This window comes from Bombyx mori, chromosome 1, assembly GCF_030269925.1.
Source record: "Bombyx mori chromosome 1, ASM3026992v2".
Classification (NCBI taxonomy): Eukaryota; Metazoa; Arthropoda; class Insecta; order Lepidoptera; family Bombycidae; genus Bombyx; species Bombyx mori.
The window spans coordinates 15,128,598-15,138,070 of record NC_085107.1 but is presented as its reverse complement, the minus strand read 5'-3'; the positions used below and the strand labels follow the sequence as shown (position 1 = coordinate 15,138,070).

Sequence of the window (9,473 nt, the reverse complement as noted above, 5' to 3'; positions counted from 1 at the left end):
CATCCTCATGGACACATCTCAGCGCTATTGGACGATCCTATGTAGTTCTAACGCTAGCAGGAGCCATAGTTACAACGACAAGTGTTTTAATCCATAACGACAGCCAGCTGAGTTTCTTAAAGTGTCATGTTTCGATTTCGGTAAATGCAATCACGAAGCAGCTGCTGGTGTTGAGAAATTAGGCCTCCATCGGGGTTGCTCGAACAGCTTTTAGCGAACCCCACCCAACCTGGTGAAGCTGGGAAACCCTTCGTGCCTCTAAAAGTCCCTCCTCCCCACTCCTCCCTACAATTTCACTAATATTAGTTTATTTTATATGTAAAGAAATAATATAAAATACACACATAAACAAAAAAAAATATATAAAAGAGAAGTGTCTTATGAACACCTAGCCGATTGGAATGGCGTTATTTTCGCTTAAACCTCTTTTGTGTTTGATTATTTAATATTGAATAAAACATAAAAAGTCGTTATAAAATAATTAAAAGAATCATAAAATGTACATAAATGCGAATAAAGTAGATTTTGCAGATAAATTTCTGGAATATTAGTGTAAAAAATATATATCACAATTTTATTATTTGTATATAATTATACAGAGTATTCTCAAATTTGACGGAAAGTTGAATCAATAGAGAGAAAAAAAAATGTTTTCTAGGTGATCAGGAAATGCCTCAAAAATCACCGCAAAAAGATATCGTTTTTTTGTGTCGTTATTCATTGTTACACTTTTTTCGGCTTAACCTCTCAGTCCACAAACAAAACTTGTGACAATGAACCCCGTTCGAAAAATAATTAAAGCAAGCTATTTGTGGTTTAACTGGGATTAAAATTGTTCTACCGTGTCACATGTGTTCTGCAATAAAATGGGACTATATTTCTAAACGCCCCATACCTCCAAGAATCCAAATCTAACGATAAGAAACGTTTTTAATTACAACATGATGTTTTATCGTTTTAAAATAACCTCAACCTAAGATCCTCCTTCTCACTCTCTCTCTTCAATCGGTCTCTCATTGCTGAGGATCGTGACTCCATCCGATTCCGTCAACTAGCTGTCTCCATCGATCCCGTTCTGTAGCTTGGTGGAGTGCGTAAGGTATTTTGAGTTCCTCCGCTATTTGGTCCGACCATCGTTTGGGACCTCTACCTAGGCCTTTTGCCCTCGATTTTACCGGTCACCACAAGGCGTTCCAAATTGCTGGTATCCCTGCGCGCAACATGACCAAAATACCGCGATATTCTTTGCAGGCAGGTTGTGGATAGACGTTGAGTCTTTTCTATTTTTAACTGTTTGAGAATAGAGATGTTAGTGCGGCTGGCCGACCATGGTATTCGTAGCATACATCGCCAGCACCACATCTCAAAAGCGTCGATTCTCTGCCTATCTGCGGCTTTGAGTGTCCACGTCTCTGCACTGTATAGAGCAATGGAGAAGACAAGGGAGCGGACCAGATGTATATATAATTTAGTCCGTTGGGTAAATTACGGTCTCTCGAAACTATCACCTGCTTCACCAATAACCTAAATTACCAAAGTCGGATCCCGCTTGACCACTGTTTTTAAGACCGAAAAACGACCACTGTTTTTATAGAACTTCAAACTACTATTATTATTATTTTAATGAACACAATAACTAGGTCGTGAATGTCTAAATAATATTATGCTTATCGAAAATCCAATATGTAGGTTTTTCTACCAAATGAGAGTTTTGGTAAAGTGTACACTGAACGAAATGATGAAAAAAAACTGTAATTGAATTGTCTACAGTTCGGTTTGAAGTTTGTTAAAATTTTGACGATAAAATACAAGTAGACTTTAGAAATAAAATCGTTGTAGGCAAAAAATGTTAAGTATCTCTAAAGTTGTCTAAAAGTATTGTGTCATCCCGAGTTGTATATTATTATGCATTTGTTTGTTGCCATATTTAAAAAGTATTACATTCGGTTTTTCTAAATACCTTAATTATTTTGTCGATTTAACGTTACCTACCACTTTAAGAGCTTATGTTTTACCTTTTTGATCTTTATTCTGTTAAATGGGCCTATTAGCTCTCGATCCGGGTGGTATTAAGTTTTCAAGCTCGTAGATAGATAATACAACATAAATTCTGTCACAAATTTTGTGATATAAGACCATCAATTATAAGCTATGCAAGTTAAGCATATGCTTATAATTATAAGGTATAAGCTTAACTTGGACTTAATGCGAACAAGTACGATTTTTCGCATTGGATTCATCCTTAATAAATTAAATGACAATTAAAATACCTACTCCTGCGTCGAATTAATACACTTATTTAAACATCCTTTCATGGATCCATTCTGGAAAACGTAGGCAGATGGTACACTCGATACAATGTACACAAAAAAAACATATTATTATAACGGCTGCCATCTTAGAGTAGACTAGCTGTACCCGTCCGCTTCGCTGTGCATATAAAATTAACATTATTATTTCTCACCCCCACAAAGATTCTCATCATTAACACGCCTGCAACTGGTGTAGGGAGTTCAACACTCATATAAATATTAGCCTAACCATTAAGTACATGTATTTTCTACATGGATACCAAGTTTCAAGTCAATCGGATGCATGGTTCAGTAGTTATAACGGAACATCCGTAAAAACCACTGTAGATTTATATATTATATTGGTAGATATAGATACAGATTGCGGGGTAAGTAGAAAATATAAGAAAATTACATTTTAGTATAGTATAGTAATGTATTATTAGTTAAATAATATTAGGTTATTAGTTGAGTAATATTTTCATATTTTTTTTAGTAGGTTATTCCCGTCTCGTTTTCGAGAAACGTTGTCTTAGCACCCAGTGTAGGTATCAGTCAATTATCATGATAGTACATAGTAGATAAAACGTAAACGAAAACGGTCCATAATTGGTTTTGTTACGTAGTTTTAACCTTTACATTTCATCGAATGTTACATAATAATAATGCATTTCAAAATGTGTTTTTCTTATTCACAATAAAAAAAAAAACATTTGTTTTTCGTATTGATTTCTAACATAAATCGATAATGATAATAATATACTATTTGTATAGTATACTATTTGTATAAAACACTAGATCACCTGAGTGATCATTTTGTACTGGTATTATATTATGTATAATGGATTTATTCATCATAGTATTCACAGTGAAAAATCCTAAAGTAATTGAATATATAGCTTTTGAATATAACAAGAATTGTAATATTCTTATTATTAGGGTATGGTTTATGCTGAATTTACCGATTTAATCCGTTTTGAATAGTTTGTTGTCTAGGTAGCTAGGTAGGTACTTGCGCTGAAGGCGTTTCTGTTCTTGTAGAGGGGATAAAGAAGAGGTGTTGCGGAGAGCGGGCGGGGTGGGGTTTCAGAGCAGAGCATATGTATACCAGTATAATGTATATTGTATAGATAGAGCACAATGCGGTATCGCCCTGCGACGACGTGGTTCAACGCGCCAGCGTAGTAGTCGCCGAGGTCGCCTAAAATAACGCAGCTCCCATCAGCATCAGCCGAATCGACTCACAACACCACCAGCCGAGCTATGGGTCGCCACGTCGCCGTCACCAGGTGAGTCCCATCGCGCATTATCACCAAAACCCTGTTGCTAACAGCTCACTATACCACATATCATGGCAACAACTACAATCAGTTTGACGAATTAAAAACAAAAACTGTATTGTTTTATGTTCTAGGAAGCTTTGCTAATGAATTTATAATAAAAAAAAAAACATCTCATATTGCACAGTCAGTGCGTCTGTATGTAGACAAGCACAGTTCGCGTCGACACGTGTAGCAGAAAATTCTTAGTAGTCTACATATTTGGTTAATATTTGTATCGTATATGTACTTACGCACTGATTGGCGTATGAAAGGACATTTGAGATAATTGGGTTTGAGTACTGCACAGCGGATGGGTGTTCGTTGTAATCCGTTTAGTGTCGAGTAGGTCAGCTTGATTGGTCCCGAGCGGAACGTACCATCAGGTCGTGTACTTGTTACTTACGTGTGTGTTCCGCACGTTATCATTTCATTGCGTGAACGATTACATCCTTATCAGAGCGGTCGGTGTCGGTGGGTAGCGTGTTCAAGGAATTTTCAGTATCTACATATATACACTGCACCTATTCGTTACAGAATACAGACCTTACTTTGTTTAACACGTATAACTGTTTGTTTTGCGATAAAATTTTACATTACATTCAAACAATTCTGTCACATTATACGCTTTCTAACGGACGAAACAAAAATATAGAATTATTCTCTTGCCCCCAAAGAAACAGGTGCTAAGGTTCATTGAACTTAAACGTTTTTTGGTTTTAACCAAATAATTGCTTTCTTCATTATGTTACAATAAATTAAAACCATATTTTCTTAGTAATTTTTTTTTAAACTTAACTTAATGAAAAACCATGAAAACTCCTTTGTGACACATAAAATGAAAAAATAAAAAAAAAAACCAAAGATTATATTAATTTACGTTGCTATAGCTTTCCGAGTATGAACTAACAATTGTCAGAATTACATAGTTGACCTTGAGATATGAGAAGCATAAATTGGTACTTTATAAGTAACCACATTACACTCAATTTCAATTAACTACTTTAACTACGCATTGCACAAATGTACTTGAAATGTTAACAATAAACGTTTGGCTGAAATTATTGTGAATTAAAACTTACTTTAGCAATTTACTCAAAGTCATTTATGTACAATGGCAACAAATTTTATTCCGTAATAAAATCTAACCGTACAGTTGCATGCCTTCTCTGATTTTTAGTAGATCCCCGACATTTTCACTTTTGCAATCTTGTGTACTTTAGTGAATTGAGGATTACTGTAAATTAATGTTACAAGAGCTTTTGTCCAAAAATTATAGGAAACGAATATTTTCATATACTTATTCTAGTTAATTTTTTTATTTTTCCAATCGAAAGCCCCTTCTGGTATCTAATCTCGTACTTTGTTAATCCGAAGTGTCAGATGCTTTACATATCTCGTGGTCGAATAGAATGAATTATTTAAAATTTACCGTTTGTTTTGAAATCGACCTACCTCAACATTTATTTACAAAACGTGATTATTTTAGTTTAAAACTAGATGTCAATTTAATAGAAATCACTTGCTTCACATGTATTCAAATCGTCCTGATGAGTTAAAAGTTGTACGGTTTTAACTGAAACAATGTTTCTTTATGCAACTATTTGCTTTACTACTTTAGCTCTGTAGATTACAGAAGACTTAATAATGTTATTTCTCGCATTCTGCAAAGTTGTTCTCGCTTAGAGAGCTCCGCAGTAAGGTCGATTTCGGCAACCGCCGTCCAAATAACGTAGACCGGTTCTATCTCTCTTCCTTTTTTTACGATAACTAGAAAAATGGCAAAGGCACGCTTTTGGCGGGTCTTCTCAGCCTGGCCGTAGTTACGACTATGTTGCGTTAGCGACTGCGCAGTAACGCTGGCCTAGTTATTTCGGGTGTTGCCCTAGATTCGAACGAGGCCGAAACGCCGTTTTCATCACCAGCAACGCGTTTTGTTCGATGGGGCCGCGCTGGGCTGCCCGACCTCGCACTTATCGACTTAGATACTTATTCCGACGCCGTTCACTCTCTATCCGATTGCGACGGCTCTATTCGACCTCACTCGCTTATGGAATTTATGCTTCGTTCGTCTCACCATGGCGCGTTCTATGTGATCTATTAATGTTGTTCGCGAGGCGTGCAGACGATGTACGATGCAGGTCAAAGTTCATCTACAGAATACTTCAGAACTCGTCCTGCTAAAGCTGGTTTCAACCACAACTGCATGATAGCCGCCCCCCTTATCAAACGTACTCGTTCACACACATCTGTGACGTAGTATTAAAATCGACGCTCTTTCAATACTTAAATATTTATTTCTACATAATTGATAAAGCCAGTGCATGCCTGTTGAGTAGTGTATTTTCGTATATTTTACGTCAGTGTCGTCTGTCGTAAAATATTGACGTCAACGTTACGTGGAGGTTCGACTGTCCGATGCAGAGGAGCCGGGCCGGGCGCGGTACCAACGATGAACAAGGGGAGCTGCCTTGCTATTCCATTTGGCCCGATGTAAGCCAAGGCCGGCGAAGTGGGGATAACGTTTACACGTGTGACCTAGATAAGAGCCGAGTGGCCGCGGAAGGCGACGACTATGCCCGAACCGCAGTCGCACCACCGTTCTCCGCTTGATCAATACTCAACGTCGTTTTTATTACAATAAAGGTGTACGTTGGATGGAACTCGTTACACCGACGATCGAGGGTGCGCGCGCGCCTTAGACGTGCTTCGATTCGTACACTCTTAAAACAATTCCACGTGGAGTAAAGCACGTGTTGATGTAGTAAGGTCAGTGACCCGTGTGCTCTACCAACTGGTATTCGTTCTTCCATGCAGCTAGTCATAGAAACAAAGTCCTTAGAAGAGTATTTATTGTTCAGCGGTTGACGTGTGATCACTAATGCTCCGAAATGTTAGTGGGTAACGGAGCTGGGGCGGAATAGCGTAACGAGCCGTTTTGTCGTCGTTCGTGGGACCGTTGTCGGTTCTTGTTGCCAGTCACGGAGCGTAGTGCATCGATCGCGATTACATCACCACTTGCGTCCTTTCTCTGCGCGCGCAGCTCGCCCCGCGATCCCCCCCCGCACGCCTAACCACACTCCTCTCACACCATTCGCCTCTATGCCATGGATCTCAGCACCGAGCTATCATTCGCATTGTAGCCCTCGCCTGGTACAGTCGTCTTCTCCTAGCAAATAGTTCACTAGTGTAACATCAAGTTTGAGTCAATATTTTTAAACTCAGTACAAACGTGCCATAAAATTTTAGCTGTTAAATTCGGCATCTTTTTTCTGTGACGTTAAATAGTAATAGTATTTATTAGTGACCAAATATAATTATTTTTGAAAGTTTCGGGAAGTTTACGACCTAGTTTTGTAACTTTGCAACTTTTACCGCAGGCGTTTTGAATTTTCGATATCTGTAGTTTACGGTTAGCCAATTAAAAAAAAATGTCGTATTAACTCGTATCGTGTTCGGTTACGCATCTATTCGATATAATTAGTCGCATTTTCCTTTTTGTACCGTCATGTGACTCACGTACTTATCTAAGGTGACGTTCGACAATAGTAGCGCGCGGGAAAATAGAAGTTTTATTTGCAGTCGGCGCAGAAGAATCTCGTCGTTATACGGAAGAATGAAGAAATTATTTTGTCATTTGTGTCGGGGAGAGAAATCGACGAGGCTGTTTTATTTAGTCAGTCTTTTTCTCTCTCCTATATGAGTGACATAAATTCGTCAAAAGTTATCATCGTGCCGGCAACTCTTCATCTTGTCACGGTCATGTCCGCAGTGGCGTCGAAGATTACGCAGGCTGTTTATTGTATCGGCTACGAAATCTTTGAAATTTCTGCATAAGACAGGCCGGTTTCAGTTCCTTCGTGCTCGCTAATCTACATCACAACTTACATCTGCGGCCGTAGTATCATCTGCCCGAAAATATCTTTGTCGCAATCGGTCGATTTGAGTCATTGTGCATGATGAAATCAGAATAATCGTGAGCGCGGCTCGTGGCGGGAATTGGGCAATCCGCGTACGAACGGATGTCGGCCCGCTCACGCCGCGTCCCTCGCTCGCCCCGCGCTGCCTAAAACCTCAACTCCCGCGCTGAATTGCAAATTTAACCGACCGATCGTGAACGAACTAATTACTAATTGTCTTTTTGTTACAGCGGAGCTACCTACGCACCTACGGGATCTCGAACGCATTACTGGTTTTACCGCAACAGCGACTGTATTATTTTGAATGTATGCAAAGCGACTTGTTAAATAAATGACTCTACAGGACTTTTACTCGATCATTTAAGTTTTATGTTTTTTGCATGTTGCTAATTTCCATTAATTTTTTTTATCCAAACCTAAACCCCTAAAGTCCCTTGAGCGGCATTGTTAACCCACAAACGTGTGGGTGCTAACCCTTAGCCCCGCCCTCCCGTAGTCCTATCCAATGGCGTTGAGTACCTTTGCCCTTGACGTTCAACGAATGATTTTCGAAAATCCTCATTTTACAAAAAAGTGCCAGCCTAGCGCGCGATTGGCTTAGTTAATTTTATATCCCAACTCATGTTTTATTATGTTGAATAGTTGCTTTTGACATTCCTCTGACTTTACCTGCGAGCGAATTTTTGTTGTAATTTTTTCTTTAATTTTCACTCCTTCACCTCTACTAACTTCGACTGACCGACTGACTAACTTTAATTATCATTAACCTTTTCGCTGTTGGTACACTGGAAACAATAAAGATTTTTACGAGCTAAATACTTTCATTTTTATAATTCCCTCATATGACGTTAATAATCTTTAAAAAATATTATAAACTCACGATATATGGAACTCTAATGAAGATGATTAGAAACAAAGATTACTTAGCGCATTAAATATGTATTAACAAAAAAAAAACCGCTAAAAAAATTAAGAAAATCTATAACATTTACTTTGAAATATATTAACCTTTCAAATTTCAATTCCCTTATATGTCAATATCAATTGAGGACCATAATACATACAGAGAAAGGTCTTAAGTACTAGAGCACATCGTTAGCAAAAAATAAAAAAAAAACAAAATGGCAAATTAAGGAGTCGCTCTATTATACAATCTGCTTCTACTATGTTTCTCAGTTTAAGTCCGTATTGGTCAACAATTATAATCGACCCGTCTTTCGGCCCAATTAAACCACACAAACTCATCCATAGGCAAGAAATTTCTGTTTAATAGGAAAATTAATAAGAAAATTGACTCCGCTATTGAATTCCAATCACATCACTTAAGAAGGTTGTAAAAAGTAGAGAAATTCGGTCAATATAACAAACATTGTAATGTACCTAACGGAAACTATTAAAACGTTGTCGAATTTAAAATTCTGTTCGAATTATAGTCATTTAAATGACGGATAAGGTAAAAATAACAAAGCAACAAACAAGGAAGGAATAAATCGTTAAAAATAATTAACTTTAGGTTAGCGACAAGGTTAATATGGTTTCAATTACTATTATAATCGTCACGTAACTTTGTAGTTTGTGTTTAAGTCTTTAAGCACAAAATATTCATTGACGATTTTCAATACACATGTCATTCATGATTTCATGAACTCAGATATGTTTTAAATTAAACGGGTTACCTGATTGTGGCTGGTCATCAATGATGATGTGCAACAGTAATACTAGAGGCATAACTTAGTCGCGATGGCTGTTGGTCAAGATTCTTTTATAACACAATATCACACCTAGTGACGTCATTATATAACCGTTCAAATATTCAAACGTTTTTTTTGTTATTGGCCAACTTCCTCTATCACCAGATTAGAATGATTTCTAACTTACAGATTTCTGAATTGATTAATAAATTCCTTTGCGTTTTAGAAATTGAATGAAAAAAAAAGTTGTTA

At 37.5% G+C, this 9,473-nt stretch overlaps 1 long non-coding RNA gene and 1 other non-coding gene across 2 annotated transcripts; both read left to right on the top strand.

Annotated features, from left to right (window-relative positions):
* Nucleotides 1-3,351: 3,351 nt before the first annotated feature.
* LOC105842567 (uncharacterized) lies at nt 3,352-8,346 on the top strand. The gene is made up of 2 exons (XR_002431626.3): nt 3,352-3,580; nt 7,761-8,346. It is a non-coding gene; the product is annotated as an uncharacterized LOC105842567 (long non-coding RNA).
* Nucleotides 7,241-7,320, top strand: Mir14 (microRNA mir-14). Its single transcript, NR_107238.1, has one exon. It is a non-coding gene; the product is annotated as a microRNA mir-14 (primary transcript).
* Nucleotides 8,347-9,473: the final 1,127 nt, after the last annotated feature.